This window comes from Anomaloglossus baeobatrachus, chromosome 2 (assembly GCF_048569485.1).
Source record: "Anomaloglossus baeobatrachus isolate aAnoBae1 chromosome 2, aAnoBae1.hap1, whole genome shotgun sequence".
Lineage (NCBI taxonomy): Eukaryota > Metazoa > Chordata > Amphibia > Anura > Aromobatidae > Anomaloglossus > Anomaloglossus baeobatrachus.
Genome location: NC_134354.1, coordinates 260,404,800 through 260,421,059, shown reverse-complemented (window position 1 = coordinate 260,421,059; position 16,260 = coordinate 260,404,800). Strand labels below are relative to the sequence as shown.

Genomic DNA, 16,260 nt, shown 5'->3' with positions numbered 1-16,260 from the left:
TTACTTTCAAAATATCGTTTATTTTTAATGGCGCCGGTTGTTCATCGTTTCCGTGGCAGCACATGTTGCTACGTGTGACACCACGGGAACGATGAACACAGCTTACCTGCGTCCCACGGCACCCGCTGGCTATGTGGAAGGAAGGAGGTGGGCGGGATGTTTACATCCCGCTCATCTGCGCCCCTCCGCTTCTATTGGCCGGCTGCCGTGTGACGTCGCTATGACGCCGAACGTCCCTCCCACTTCAGGAAGTGGACGTTCGTCGCCCACAGCGAGGTCGTCCGGAAGGTAAGTGCCTGTGACGGGGGTTAAACGAGTTTGTTCGCCACGGGCAGCGATTTGCCCGTGACGCAAAAAAGGTGGGGGTGGGTACGACGCACGATAGATCGACTCGTCTAAAGCAGGCATAATATTAGGCTGAGTGATCAGAGTGAAAATTGCAAACTCATTTTTTTCTTTACATCACAATTACATTAGATATTTCAAGTTTTTATTTTTATTAAGTAAATGTATAAAAATTTTAGTAACAATCAGTATTTTGATGGTCAGGTGGAAAACCATATTGAACACACATCTCAGCGCAAACGAGCATATCATCTAACACATCTATAAAATGTATGCATTTTATACTATCAAATCTGGTGACTGATCCCCTTAAATATTGCTCTATGCAATACATATCTATAGCAATGCATGTCTATACACTGATCCAATCTTATTACCAGCATAACTACAATTGAAATAACCCGCTCAGCTACCACCAGCCTCAAACACATCAAGGCCACATCCATTTTTTTTCCCATGAACACCATTGCCCTATTTTTGCAGACTGTTTCAAAATGTCTACAAGTTTGACAACCCAAATAATAATAATAATAATAATAAAAAAGTTTATGGAAATCTGAATCAGTGGGGATAAACCATTTTCTATCAATTTTGTGGTTTTATTTATTTATTTTTAAAAAGGAGCTGTCTACTACTATCAACCCCTTATTAACAGTTCAATTGTGCAGCAGTGAATAGTGATCACACCGTTTAGAAAATGGCAAGTCCATAGAGTATACTGTATCTCCCAGTATAGAGCATGGGTTCTAGGTGAAAACCTTTTACCAGGCACCAGCCATTCCCACATACCGCCTCTGGTGACCTCAGATGGGGGCCGGTAAATAAGATGCAGGCTCAGGTACCAAAAATGGTGAGATCCCCGATCTTAAGGCTATCTGGCCTCCTAGAGGTCCCGTGCAGAAGATATTAACGCCATAGTTCTCATCAGAATTATAGCTCTCTATACATATGACACAACATACACAATTTTTTCCATCTGGCCAGTATTAATTCTAGACTAATAGTCAGGCCGCTCAGCAATGCAAGTGAATGCTGATAAAATGTCTCCAATCTATAGAACCTACGCGTGTCACAGAAAAGCCCCAATAACCACACCAGGCAACATAGTTCCGCAGAGCCTGCAATCAATGGCCATATTGCTTTGATTAAAGGGAACCTGTCAACACTTTTTCAGCCTATAAGCTGCGGCCACCACCACTGGGTTCTTATATACAGCATTCTAACATGCAGTATATAAGAGCCCAGGCCGCTGTGTAGAACATAAACACTTTAGGATACTCACCTAGAAGGTCGCTCCGGTGCAAACCAGTCGGATGGATGTCTCCGTTCTCCGTGACCGGCGTCTCCCCTTTCGGTCATCTTGGTCTTCCTTATTCTGAAGCTGCGGTGCATGACGTGTCTACGTCATACACACGCGCCGGCATTGAGGTCCTGCGCAGGCGCACTTTTATTTGCCCTGCTTAGGGCAGATCAAAGTATTGTGGTGCGCCTGCGCAGGATCGGCGAGTATATGGCGTAGACGCATCATGCACCGCGGCTTCAGAATAAGGAAGACCAAGATGGCAGAAAGGGGAGGCGCCGGTCCCGGAGAACAGCGCCACCCATCCGACTGGTTTGCATCGGAGCAACCTCCTAGGTGAGTATTATAAAGTGTTTATGTTCTACACAGCGGCCTGGGCTCTTATATACAGTATGTTAGAATGCTGTATTTAAGAGCCCAGTGGTGGGGGCCGCAGCTTGTAGGCTGAAAAAGTGGTGACAGGTTCCCTTTAATTACACAGGGACAGAAAAGTGCCTCCACCAAATCAGTTTCTAATTCGCAATAACCTTTTCTCAAGGGGTGGCCTGATCACACACCCTATGCTCAGTGGGGGTTGCTAAACAATTGGGAGAGAGTATCAGCTCTTCTTTCCATGGCCCCGATTCACAATTTATAGTGCAGCCATGATCCTATGCTTAATATGAGAGTCACACCCCACATCTTCAGCCCTCACTGCCAAATCAAGGGGCGGTCTAAGATGCAGGGTGAATGACACCATCACCGTGCTCCGATAATCTGTTTGAGAGCAATGATAATAGCTGTAGAGTGGCGCTGCTGTCATTCACCCTGCTCCTATGCCCGATGATGAGGCAGGAGTGATATGAGAGCACCAGTGGAAGTGATGATGACAGAAGAAGTGTGGAGGCGGTGAAAGAAGCTGAGGTCACTTCTTTTTGCCTCCTTCCCCACGATTGATTCAGGATGTCATCAGGGGACGGCAATAAAAGGAGCTGTGGTAAGTGACACCTTCGCTGCCCCTGACGACATTCTGTTCCAGGGTTACAGAGACTAAGAGGAAGGGACCTCAGGCCAATCCTCCTGTGACATCCCATTTAAGAATTCTTTCTAATGTAACGTCACAGGAAGGAAAGAAAATAAGAAACAGATACAGGGATTAGTTGTAGAGACAGATTGGTAGGGAATTTTACAATAAAGCTAATTACACAAGTGGTTAAGGCTTAAACAAAAGGTATTTATAAAGGGTATTACATGCACTGGACAACCCCTTTAAAGACAGTGTGTGAAAGTGGCAGGCAGCTAGGTTTGTAACTTCTTGTGTGTTCAAGAAAGATGCTACTGACAATAGATGGGCTCCTTACATTCTAGCCCTAGTAAGACCAGACACCTTGGTACTGCTGTCCTGTTGACTTTAGTCTGTAGCTACACCTTTAACAAGAGTAACATGTTAGAGAAAACTCACCGAGGCAAATTCGGTAGATCTCAGTACTGAACCAGCTGCAAGACTTTTCTCCTGTAGGTCGAAACAACCATCAATCCAACAGTTAATTTGTGGCAGAAAGAATGGCAGTAGGGTGAAGGAAGGGATTTGGACTTGACTTTGAATGACCAGTTGTGAATAAGCAACACAGGACAGTCCATAGAGGAAAAGGGCTTAAATTAAAAAAACAAAAATAAAAAAATCCTCAACTATTTGAGGGGAAAAAAAAAAAAAATTAAAAACACAAAAAGAATAAGCCCAGCTTGCTACTAAGATTGTGATCTCAAAAAGTCTTCTTGGGTGAAGAAAAAACAAATATTCTTTGAAAAGAAAAAAAATAAGCGACTTTCAAATATTCCAATTCCATGTCTTCTTAACCTAGTATGCAAATAAAAAAAAAAAAAAAAACAACTCCCCCTTTCTTAAAAATCAAGCGGAGGTAGATAACAAGCACAGGGTTATTATACGGTCTTAATGTAAACATATTATTACTACCAAGCTATAGACGGAGCATCTAACAGGCGTTATGTGCACAATGGAACCAAATAATGGCGTACCCGTGGGTATGGATCTAACTGAATAGTTACTGGTCTAGAAATCATGCTATATTCAGTAGTAGAATGCAATAATGTAAGTGATACCATATACCCATACACCGGGGGCTGACAGTTTACCTGCTCTATAATGGAGTATTACACTTTTTAACCTGGTGGAACGAGTTGCTGGGCTAGAGGAGCTATGTGCCATTTCCAAATGTTCTCCCAACCCGAGTAAGAGGTAATCCTATCGGGGCTAAGCATTGCCACTTTGCAGATAAAGGTTAGTTCCATACTCACACTGATTGATTTCCCACGATTGTTGACAATCTGAAAAATAATAAAATTACACTTAGTAAAAAACCGTCAGCAGTTTTCTTACCTTTACAGTCCAATACAAATCTCACACTTAAAAGGGAACCTGTCACCAGATTTGGTGACTATAAGCTGCGGTCACCACCAGTGGGGTCTTATATAAAGCATTCTAACATGCTGTATATAAGAGCCCAGGCCGCTGTGTAGAGCGTAAAAATCACTTTATAACACTCACCTAAGGGGCGGCGCAGACAGGTCGATCGGTATCTCCGTTCTCCGGATCTGGTACCTCCTCTTTTGACCATCTTTGTCCTCCTTTTTCTGAAGCCTGTGTGCATGACGCGTCTTACGTTATCCACACAGGCCGGCATTGAGGTCCTGCGCAGGCGCACTGCAATACCTGCTCAGGGCAGATCAAAGTGCGCCTGCGCAGGACCTCAATGCTGCCCTGTGTGCATGACGTAGGACCTGGTGAACGGAGATGCCCATCCAACCAGTCTGCACCGCACTGACCATTTAGGTGAGTATTATAAAGTGATTTTTGCATTCTACACAGCGAACTAGGCTCTTATGTACAGCATGCTTGAATGCTGTATATAAGACCCCACTGGTGGTGGCCGCAGCTTATAGGCCCCAAATCTGGTGACAGGTTCCCTTTAAGTACTGAATTCACATGCATGTTAATGGATACTCTTTTTATGAAATAAAAGTTTCAAAAGGTTAATCAGCACATTGCCTGTGTTCCTGTATCAGTTTTCTGGGCTGTGCAAAACCTATCAAGGAAAACACTTGTAGATATAAGGGTATTCTGCAGGCAAATATCCTGTGCATTCAGCTTACTGGAGCGATGGAGAGAAAAAGTTTGATTCTCCCTGAAGCTGCTACAGACCCCACTCACTATACAGAATGCAGCTATAATTACTCCCGGCACACTGGCAGTCTGCCTTGCAGCATGTGTGCAGAACTGGCTGGCAATCAAAGTAACGGGGAGTGATTACATCCGCGCTCACTGGAACTGCTCCCTGCCCCACCTCAATGACTGGAAGCGAGCTGCTGCATGGAGAATAAAAGTCATTTTTTTCCTGTAACCGCACTTACCAATATACTGACTACACAGGATTTTAATGCTATGTACCAGCGGATTACCTAAATACCTGCAGGCAAATAGCGTTTCTTGCAGTAACATGTTTCCTTTAAAATGTGAACAGATTTGTCTTATGAATATATAAGTGTTTTGCTTCCAATGTTACTTTAGTTCTCCCTCTAAGGCTACTTTCGCACTTGCGTTTTTTCCTTCCGTCACAATCCGCCCTTTTGGAAAACAGCGGAATCCGTTAACGGATTCTGCTGCTTCCCACAGACTTGTATGGATGACTGATTGTGCCAAAAGTACCTGCGTTGCTTCCGCTGGGCGGAAGGAACACAGCATGTAATGTTTTTTTGAGCAGCGGAATCCTTAGGATTTCGCTGCGCATGCTCTCTCTGGCTCCCTGCACCCGTAACCAGGGTACACATCGGATAACCAACTTTGCCTAGTTACCAGAAATTTACCCTGGCTACGTGTGCAAGGAGCCAGTGCTAAGTGGTGTACGCTGGTAACCAAGGTAAATATCAGGTAACCAAGCAAAGTGCTTTGCTTAGTTACCCGATATTTACCCTGGCTACGTGTGCAGGGAGCCCGACACTTCCCCGCTTGGCTCCGCCCCCTCCCGCACTCCACTCCGCATATACACACACGCAGGCGTACACACACACGCGTACACACTCACCTGTCCTCAGCGCCATAGCCCCGCTCGGCTCCACCCACACACATTCTCGGTGGCCGAACGCTCAGCGGCGAGCGGCTGCTGTGAGCGATCAGCTGATCACCCGGCAGCCGAGTGATCAGCAGATCGTTCACAATAGTCTGCCGCCGGTGAAACTAAAAAAAAGGACATTTTTGTGTACTCACCGTATAAAATGTCTTTCTTGGAGCCTTTCATTGGGGGACACAGACCGTGGGTTATATGTTGTCTCCACGGGAGGCTTGACACTAGGTTTAAAAAAAGAGTTAGCTCCTCCTTCCACAGCATATAACCCCAGCTAGGCGGGAACTAGCTCAGTTTGGTGTAAAAGCAGTAGGAAAAGGATAACCAAAACCACAAGGGCGGGAGCTGTGTCCCCCAATGAAAGGCCCCAAGAAAGACATTTTACGGCGAGTACACAAAAATGTCCTTTCCTTTCTCGGTTTTTCATTGGGGGACACAGACCGTGGGACGTCCCAAAGCAGTCCCTGGGTGGGAACTGAACTAATAACAGTGTATAACGTCAGACTAAGAGCTGACTAACAACTGCAACGGCAGTGAACTCATATGAAAACACTGTCAGTACCGAGCAGTGGCCACTTATAAATGGGCCACTGCTGCCTGAAGGACTTGTCTTCCAAGAGCAGCATCCGCGGAGGCATGCGTATGCACTCTGTAGAATTTTGTGAATGTGTGCACACTGGACCAGGTAGCGGCCTTGCAAAGTTGAGCCGCCGAAGCCTGATGGCGGATAGCCCAGGAGGCACCCACTGCTCGTGTAGAGTGGGCCCGCACAGATTGAGCGGGAACGGCACCTCGTACTTTGTATGCCTCACAGATGGCAGTCCTGATCCATCGAGAAATCGTGGATTTAGACGCCGGGTTGCCCTTCTTGTGTCCTACTGGGACATCGGACTTGCGCAACGGCGCTGTTCTGGAGGTGTAGATCCGCAGAGCCCTGACAAGATCGAGATTGTGAAGGGCTTTCTCAAAAGGAGTGGACCGGGGCCGGGCAGAATGACGGCAACACAATGTCCTCGTTCAGGTGGAAAGAGGATACGACCTTCGGAAGGAAGGCGGGGGAAGGCCGAAGAACCACCTTATCATGATGGAATATCAGGTAAGGTGAACGACAGGAAAGAGCTGCCAGTTCGGACACTCGCCTGATAGAGGTGATAGCGACTAAAAAGGCAACTTTCCAAGATAATCGTTGAAGAGAGATTTCTTTCAGAGGTTCGAAGGGAGGAAGTTGAAGAACTCCTAGAACCAGATTCAGATCCCAGGGATCTAAGGGGTGGCGATAAGGAGGGACCAAATGCGCTACCCCTTGAAGAAAGGTACGGACCTGAGGGCGAGAAGCCAGCTGGTTCTGGGAAAAAAAAAAAAAAAAAAAAAAAAAAAAATCGACAAGGCAGAAACTTGTCCTTTAAGGGTACTGAGAGCAAGACCCGAGTCCAGACCGTCTTGCAGAAAGGCAAGAACATTAGGGATTGAAAAGGTCAGGGGTGACCGACCATGACGGTCACACCAGGAAAGATAGGTCTTCCAGGCCCTGTGGTAAATGCTGGCGGAGGAAGGCTTCCGAGCATTAAGCATGGTATGAACTACCCTGGACGAAAACCCCGATCTGGCTAGAATCAGGGATTCAAGCGCCACGCCGTCAAATGCAGCTGTGCTGTATTCTGGTGGAATATTGGACCTTGTGACAGAAGATCCGGGCGGTCGGGAAGACGCCAGAGGGTGCCGCTGAGAAGTTGGAGGAGCTCCGGGTACCAGGCTCTCCTGGGCCAGTCCGGAGCCACGAGGATCACCGGGATTCCCTCCGCTTTGATTTTCTTGATTACTCTCGGAATGAGAGGAAACGGAGGGAAGATGTAGGGTAGGCGGAACTGCGACCATGGAAAGACTAGAGCGTCGGAGCCTAGCGCTAGCGGGTCTCTCGACTGCGATATGAAGGGACGTATCTTGGCATTCATTCGAGATGCCATGAGGTCCACATCCGGGAGCCCCCAACAAAGAGTGATCTGATGGAACACTTCGTCGTGGAGGGACCATTCTCATGCCGCTAGACCTTGCCTGCTGAGAAAGTTTGCGGCCCAGTTGTCTACCCCTGGGATATGGACAGCTGAGATGATGGGGATGTGCTTCTCTGCCCAACGAAGAATCTTGGATACCTCCTTCATCGCTGCCTTGCTGCGAGTTCCTCCCTGACGGTTGATGTAAGCTACGGCCGTGGCATTGTCTGACTGGATCCGAACAGGGAGGCCCAGTAATAAGGGATGAAGATTCTGAAGGGCCAGAAATATGGCTCTGATCTCCAGAACATTGATGTGCAGAGAGCGCTCGGAAAGAGACCAGCGTCCCTGAACAGTGTGGTGGAGAAACACCGACACCCAGCCTATCAGGCTGGCATCCGTTGTGACAACCTGCCAGTGGACCGGGCGGAAGGACTTCCCTTGAGATAGGGATGAGACTTGAGTCCACCAGATGAGGGAGCTGAGCGCAGACCGAGACAAGTGGACTGACCGGTCCAGGGAAGCTGGATTCTTGTCCCAGGAGGATAGAAGATCCAGTTGTAGAGGGCGCAGATGGAATTGGGCAAAGGACACGGCTTCTATGACCGCCACCATTTTGCCTAACACTCTCATTCCGTTCCGAAGGGATGTGTGACGGCGAGAGAGGAGGGATTGGGCAGCCCGAATCAGGGAAGCCCTCTTGTCCTCTGGAAGGAAAACCCGGGACTGAGCCGTGTCTATCAGCATACCTAGGAAGGTGATGCGCTGATGAGGAATGAGGGATGACTTGTTGAAGTTGACAAGCCACCCTAGCCTTGACAGGGTGTCTAGGCAAATCTGCACGCTTTCTGAGCAAACGTGAGGAGAGCGCCCTTTGACAAGAAGGTCGTCCAAATAGGGAACGACCAGGATGCCTCTGGGGTGTAAAATGGACATGACGGCCGCCATGACCTTTGTGAAGACTCGAGGCGCAGTAGCCAGTCCAAAGGGAAGGGCCCTGAATTGGAAATGACGGTGTCCTACGGCAAAGCGAAGGAACCGTTGATGAGAGACATATATGGGAATGTGTAAATAAGCATCTTGAATGTCTATGGAAGCTAGGAATTCTCCAGGTTCCATGGCGGCTAGTACTGCTCTCAATGATTCCATTCGGAAAGTTCGAATCCGTACGAATTTGTTCAGCCGTTTGAGGTCCAAGATAGGGCGGACAGAGCGCATCTTTTTTGGGGACGACAAAAAGGTTTGAATAGAAACCTTTGCCGCGCTGTTCCAGGGGCACTGGAATGATAACGTTTGCTTTTTGTAAAGAAGCTATGGCCTGAATTAAGGCCTGGTTTTGGGTCTTGGACTTTGGGAAACGAGAACGCAGAAACCTGGTGGCCGGCAGGGAATGGAAATCGATCTTGTAACCCGAGGTGACGATTTCTCGAACCCAGGCATCGTGAGTGTGTTCTAGCCAGATATCCCGTAAAAACAGAAGCCGCCCTCCCACAGGAGTCGGATCTGCGGGATACCTGGCGTCATGCTGAGGGGGCCTGTACAGAGCGAGATCCTTTGGATTTAGGCTGCTTGGAGTGGGAACGCCAAGAAGAGCCCCTTGAGGGACCGGATCCTCGATCTGAGCGTTGGGACGGTGCTTGGGCCGATGGCTTTTGGGGAGCAGGCCGAAAGGACTGCCTGTGCCAGGAAGAGTTTTTGAAAATTTCTGGCTACAGGCCGCTTTTGTGGTAGAATGGTACTTTTACCACCCGTCGCCTCAGATATGAGCTTGTCCAGGGATTCACCAAATAGACGAAGACCCTGGAAGGGAAGTGTGGACAGGGACTTCTTGGAGGCATTGTCCGCATTCCAGATCTTTAGCCACAGAACCCTGCGGGCGAAGACAGCATTGGCTGCCGTTAGGGCTGACCAGCTGGCTGCATCTAGAGAGCCGTGAAGAAGATAATTAGAGGCGAGAGAGAACAAATCAAGAATCTCAAGAGCCTCCGGAGGAATATTGCAAGGGCGAAGCAACTTGCGCAGGTTCCTACTCCACACACTCATATAGCTCTTGCCACCCATGTCATGGCAAACAGGGGGCGTAGAGAGGAGCCCGAAGCCTGAAAAATAGATTTGACCGCAGCCTCAACTGCGCGGTCAGACGAGTCCTTAAGAGACGCGTTCTCTGAAACAGACATAACCGTGTGTTTAGCCAGTCTGGATACTGGCAGATCCACAACGGGGGGTACCGACCAGGGCTTAACCATTTCCGGGGGAAAGGGATAAGCGAATGAAGAGGAGGATTTTTTATTAAACCTCCTATCAGGGTGATCCCACCGTTTGGATACGATTTGATGAAAAATCGGATCCTGGGCAAAGGACTTAGGAGGCTTCTTGGCTCGCTTGATTGCAGACTGAGAAGTCGGGTCCGAGGGCTGATCAGAAATCGACAGAGTGATTGACAGCGGCTATCAGAGTGTCTACCATATGCCTAGACTCAGAAGGGACATCTGAATCAGAGTCAGAGTCTCGGGAATCGTGACTACTAAAGGTCATGGAGTCTGAGTCAGACTGACCATCGTGTGAGTCAGATGAGGCGGAGCGGTCGCAATGGCGCCTTTTGGAGACAGCCTTTTTACGTACTGGGGATGATACACCAGACGAAGGCGGGCTCCTCTGAGGGAGCTGAGCCTGTGGAAGGCTGAGATATCTGAGCGGCCAGGTCATCTAACCTTTTAGACATCAGAAGAGCCCATGCAGGGATGGCCTCATCAGACGGGGGTGCTGCCTGAATGGCGGCTGGGGCCGAACCCACAGATTGCACGACCCCCTGTTCCGGCAACGCCTGTTGTGACATTGTAGTAGGGGCATCGCAGCCTCGGCAGAGTGGATAGCTTCGCCCATTGGGAAACGAGCTTCCACAGGTGGTGCAAGCATAGTACAGGTCCATAGAGGATGCCTGGGAAGCTTTATCACCCTTGCGGTTTTTACGCATGTCAGCAACAAACGTATAATTATACTGTGAGCCTTTAGCAGTATTACACTACTGTGGGTGAGGAGCTACTAGCAGTATTAGAAAGGGACTGCTATACAGAGCTGGTATATACCAATAGTAAAAGTGGCACACACTGCCAAACAGTCAGTATATACCTGCAGGCACAGTCAGTATATACCGCTGAAAGCTGATATACACCGCCAGCCAGCAGGCACACACCGCTAGAAAGAAAGCGATATACCACTGAACAGAGCGGTATATAGTGCTGCAGAGTTGCATAGCCAAGGAGGCGATCTCACCCTGTCTGCTCCCCACGTTTAATGGCGTCCAGTATTCTCTGGCAGCATGGAGGGGAGAGACGGCCCACTACAGGGAGCGGCTTCTAGAGCAGTGAGAGGGGGCGTTGCTAAACATGCAGGCCGACGCCGGGAGCTAAATTAATGATGCTTCCCCGGGATCACGGCCTGCATCGCCCCACCGGCGCCTTCTCAGGCGGCGGTCTGGATGCAGGGGACTGACTCGTCGTCTCCCTACCTGCTCTTGCTCCGTCTGAAGACACGTCGGTCCTGGGATGCGGGGATCTCGGGGATGCATCTTCGGCTCAAGGCTAGCAGGTGCTCGGCTCTGCTTAGCCCTCTGGAGCTACCTCTGTGAGGTGCTTCCAGGGAGCCTGGAGGGGTACGCAGACCCGACCACTTGGGCGCGAGGGAAGAGTGACGCACGCCAGGTTTCCTCTGCCCGTACACGGGGGGAACGGGGGTGGAAAGGCACCTTGGTATTGCCCCTATCAAAAATAGAATGAATAAGAAAAGAAAAACAAAATAAAAAGTGAAAATAAGCTGGCCTGAGGCACCTCTGGTGGAGCTCAGTCGAGACATGTCAGCCTCCCTGCTGACACTAAAAAGAACTGAGCTAGTTCCCGCCTAGCTGGGGTTATATGCTGTGGGAGGAGGAGCTAACTCTTTTTTTAAATCTAGTGTCAAGCCTCCCCTGGAGACAACATATAACCCACGGTCTGTGTCCCCCACGGTCTGTGTCCCCCAATGAAAAGGCGAGAAAGGAAAGCTGATTCCGTTGTTTTGTACGATCCGTTGCATCCGTTGTGCTACTATATGCAACACATCCGTTGCATCCGTCACACAACGCAATGGATGCCGTTCAACGCAAGTGTGAAACCAGCCTAATCTTCAAGTAGGCATATTTTACACATCGCATTTTCGTCAGTATTCTAGAACACGTCTGAAAAAGCACTAAGTAAAGGTTAACAAGAGTGAACACATGCAATGTACAACTTGCTGTTGTTCATGTTTACTCTGTCTAACTTCTTCATCTGCTTCAATTTCATAGAATACGAAGTGGTTAAAAGAAGTGACCTGACCATTCTTCACACGGCTTCTACTTGGAAGCTGCTCAATATTTTAGGCCTCATTCTGTGTTGCACCCGTTTTCTAACAGCTACAAGTACCCATTATAAGCTATGGTACTTTTCACATGTCCACTCCCCTCCCGGTATCACGGAAAAAAAGGGCCAATAGAAGGATATAGGTCCATGAAAAACACGTACAGCACATGGGTGGCATCTGTGTGCGGTCCGTAAGGAAAGTTGAGAAAGATAGAAGATGCTTTGTAATTTATCTGTGAAAATCATTGATAAAGACACTGATGGTAAAAACAGATACACAGATCACATACTAATAACATTTTTTCACAGATGTGTTTAACCCCTTAAGGACAAAGGACGAACTGGTACTCCTTGGTCGCATCCCTCCAGCTACCGCGGGCTCTGACGGCAGGCCTGTGGAATTCCCCGCAGATCTGCTGATCTGATCAGCAGACATGTGGCACACAGGAGCGGTGGATTTCCGATCTTCCGGTACCTGATAACTGCTTAGATCACGCTGTCATGACTCACTTCCCAGTTAGAGCCAACAGAGCGCCAGCACTCACAGGGGCTGAGCATTTCTCCTGATCAGAGCGATGCTGCTGCACCACTCTGATCAGGAGAAGTGATTGGACTGTGGAGTCAAAGTCCACTAGGAAAACTAGTTCAATCAATAATATAAATTAAAAAAAAAAATTATAAAATAAAAAACCCTAAGAATTCAAATCACCCCCCTTTTGACCCACTGAAAAAAAAAATATATACACATTTGATTAGCCACAATCAGAACAGTGCATCTACGCAAAAATGGTGTAATTAATCCTTTCACCCCCGTGCGATTTTCCACTTTTTTTTGCTCCCCTTCTTCCTAAAGCCGTAACTTTTTTATTTTTCCGTTAATCTTGCCATGTGAGGGCTTGCTTTTTGCGGGACGTGTTTTACTTTTGAATTAAACCATAAGTTTTACCATATAGTGTACTGGAAAACAGCCAAAAAAATTTCATGTGTGGAAAAACTACAAAAAAAGTGTGATCGCACAATAGTTTTTGGGATATTTTATTCACTGTGATCACGAGATGGAAAAACTGATGTGCCAGGTCTCAGGTCAGTACAAGTTTGTATAAGAATCAAAAAGACTGCTGGAACACCATTGTAAATGTGAACAGGTTGCTAGCCAAAATATACACAATCTATATGAAGTGAAAGCTGAACACCAAATTCACAGAAATATGAACAAGCATAACTGCTTTACAATACATAAGGAATGAAAAATACAATAAGCCACATGAAAAATTAAAAAAATTCAAATGTGACATTGTATAACTGCTGAGGATTATTTGAAAAAAGATATTTAGCTAATGTATTGATCTATTCATTACTGCCCAACTTCACGGTAATCTCTTATTTATGGGGTACCTAACCAAATGTTACCTCTATATGCGGTTAAAACCTGCTTGTGTATGGGAAGCCAGAGACCTGGCTATATAGGAAATTGAATAAACATGGCTAAAGGGCAGTAATGAATGAAGCAGGTTTCAACCTCACATAGAGGTAACTTTTGGTTACAGACCCATACACACAAGCAGGTTTTAGCCGCACAGAGGTAACATTTGGTTAGGGACCCCATAAATAAGAGATTACTGTGAAGTGGTTATGGGGCAGTAATGAATTGATCAATACATTAGCTAAATCTCTTTTTTTTTTTCTTCAAATAATCCTCAGCAGTTATGCAATGTCACATTTAAATTTTTCATATGGCTAATTGTATTTTTCATTCTTTATGTATTATAAGGCTATGTGCGCACTGGAAAATGGAATTTTCTCAAAAAAATTCCGCAGGCATTGAAAGATTACTGCACCCGCGGTAAAAAAACGCGGCAAACCGCACCCGAAAACCGCATGCGGTTTGCTGCAGTTTTGCTGTGGTTTTGCCGTGTGTGGGTTGGTACATGTGCTTTATTGCATTCAATGCAATAAAGCACATTGAAGAAGAAAAAAAAAAGTAATTTCATTCTGAGATAGAATAGACAGAGAGTCCCTTTGAGCACACGCTGCATTTCTCACGGTCGGCAGTGAGTTCACATTACCGGCCGTGGGAAATGACCTGTGGTTACCTCTGCTGACTCGCTGCGAGCCTGCATTCAGCTGTGTGTCAGTCGCGGCTGGATACAAGCATCGCAGGACGTGGATTAATTCAGAGGTTTGTTTCGGGAGGGGTTAATATACGGGTGAACGAGGCTTATTTGTGTTTTATTTAAAATAAAGGATTTTTCGGTGTGTGTGTTTTTTCACTTTACTTACGGGTTGATCATGTCAGCTGTCACATAGACGCTGCCATGATAAAGCTTGGAGTTAATGGCGGTGATCCGCCGCCATTAACTCCTTACATTACCTTGATTGCCACTGCATCACGGCAACAAGAAGAGCCGCGGACACTCCGGTACTACCGCATAATGCATGCGACAGTACCGGGACAGCTGCGGCTGATATTCTCGACTGCGGGAGGTGGGAGGGAGGCGGGGGACATTAACCCTGCCCCTCTCCCTCCCCAGCCTGAGAATACCGGGCCGCCGCTGTGCGTTTACCTCGACCGGAAGGTAATAATACGGCGGAGCCCACATGGTTTTTTTTCTATATTTCCGTTCACTTTCTATGTGTATTGTGTGTAGTGTGTAGTGTGTGTGTGTGTGTGTGTGTGTGTGTTTTTACTCCCTGCTCCGCTTCCTCTTCCTGTCATAATGACATCACTTTCCTGCAAACCGCAGGCAAGCGATGTACATTACCGCAGGTAAACCGCGAAATACCGGAGGGAATAACGCAGGAAAACGCAATGAACCGCACAGAATTTGCTTCCTGCGTTATTCCCTGCGGGATTTCACGATTACATGGCAGTCAATGGAGTGAAATCCCGCAGCGATGTGCGAAAAAGAAGTGACATGCAATTGTTTTTGCTGCGGGAATCCCGCAGAAAAACATGCAGCTGTCAAATTCCGCATAGTGCGCACAGCATTTTTTTTTTCCATAGGTTTTGCTGGTGATTCACTGCAGAGATGTTATGAACATTTTCTGCAGCGAAACATGCAGCAAATCCGCAGCAAAAACCGGTAAACGCGCACAGAGCCTAAAGCAGTTATGCTTGTTCATATTTTTCTGAATTTGGTGCACAGCTTTCACTTCATATAGTACAAGTTTGTAGACACCAAACATGTATAGGTTTACTTTTATCTAAGGAGTTAAAAAAAATTCACAAGTTTGTCTAAAAGAAGTGGCGGACTTTCTGCCCCATTTTCCAAAACCCGTAATGTTTTTATTTTTTGGGATCTATGGCTCAGTGACTGCTTATTTTGTGCGCCTCGAGCCGACGTTTTTAACGGTACCATTTTTGTACAGATGCTACGTTCTGATCTCCTGTTATTGCATTTTGTGCAAAATTTGTGGCGACCAAAGAAAAGTAATTTTGGCGTTTGGAATTTTTTTGCAGCTACGCAGTTTACCGATCAGATTAATTGTTTTTATATTTTGATAGATCGGGCGTTTCTGAACGTGGCAATACCAAATGTGTATTTTTTTAACAATTTAATTTTCTATGGGCCAAATGGGGGGTGATTTGAACTTTTAGGTTTTTTTATAACTTTTTTTTTTATTTTACTAGCACCCCTAGGGGCTATAAGAATCAGCTGTCTGATCACTCTTCCATTTCTCCAGATCACAGCTGAGATCTGGAGAAAAGCTGCTTTATTCTCACACACAGCAGTCTGCCGGCAGTGAGATAAAGTGACTCATGATAGCTACAGGAGTCATCACATGATCCTGTGCTACCATGGCAACCACCGAAAGTCACGTGATCACGTCACATGACTTCCGATGGCGCTGGGTAAGTTAATGCTTACCACGGCGCTCTGTTACATCTCGCTGCCAGATATTGACAGCGAGATGTAAGGGATTAATAGGCGCGGGTGAATAGCGATTCCACTCACGCCTGGCAGGCACACATGTCAGCTGTTGAAATTACCTGACATGTGTGCGGATCGCCGTGGACTGCCCACGACAGGCTGTGGGGATTAACTTCACACGATCCATGATGTACCCAGTCCGTCATGGGTTGTGAAGATGTTAAAAACACCAGCTCAAGACGCAAAATAAAAAACAGT

At 47.0% G+C, this 16,260-nt stretch overlaps 1 protein-coding gene across 1 annotated transcript in view; it reads right to left on the bottom strand.

The window, feature by feature from the left end:
* The window catches only part of LOC142291331 (zinc finger CCCH domain-containing protein 11A-like), a 183,930-nt gene that overhangs the window by 152,341 nt on the left and 15,329 nt on the right, over positions 1-16,260 (bottom strand). The window contains exons 2-3 of the mRNA XM_075335799.1: positions 3,941-3,970; positions 3,087-3,137 (exon numbers count right to left, since the gene is read on the bottom strand). The gene's annotated coding sequence lies outside the window, so the exon portion shown is untranslated. The remainder of the gene's footprint in view (positions 1-3,086; positions 3,138-3,940; positions 3,971-16,260) is intronic.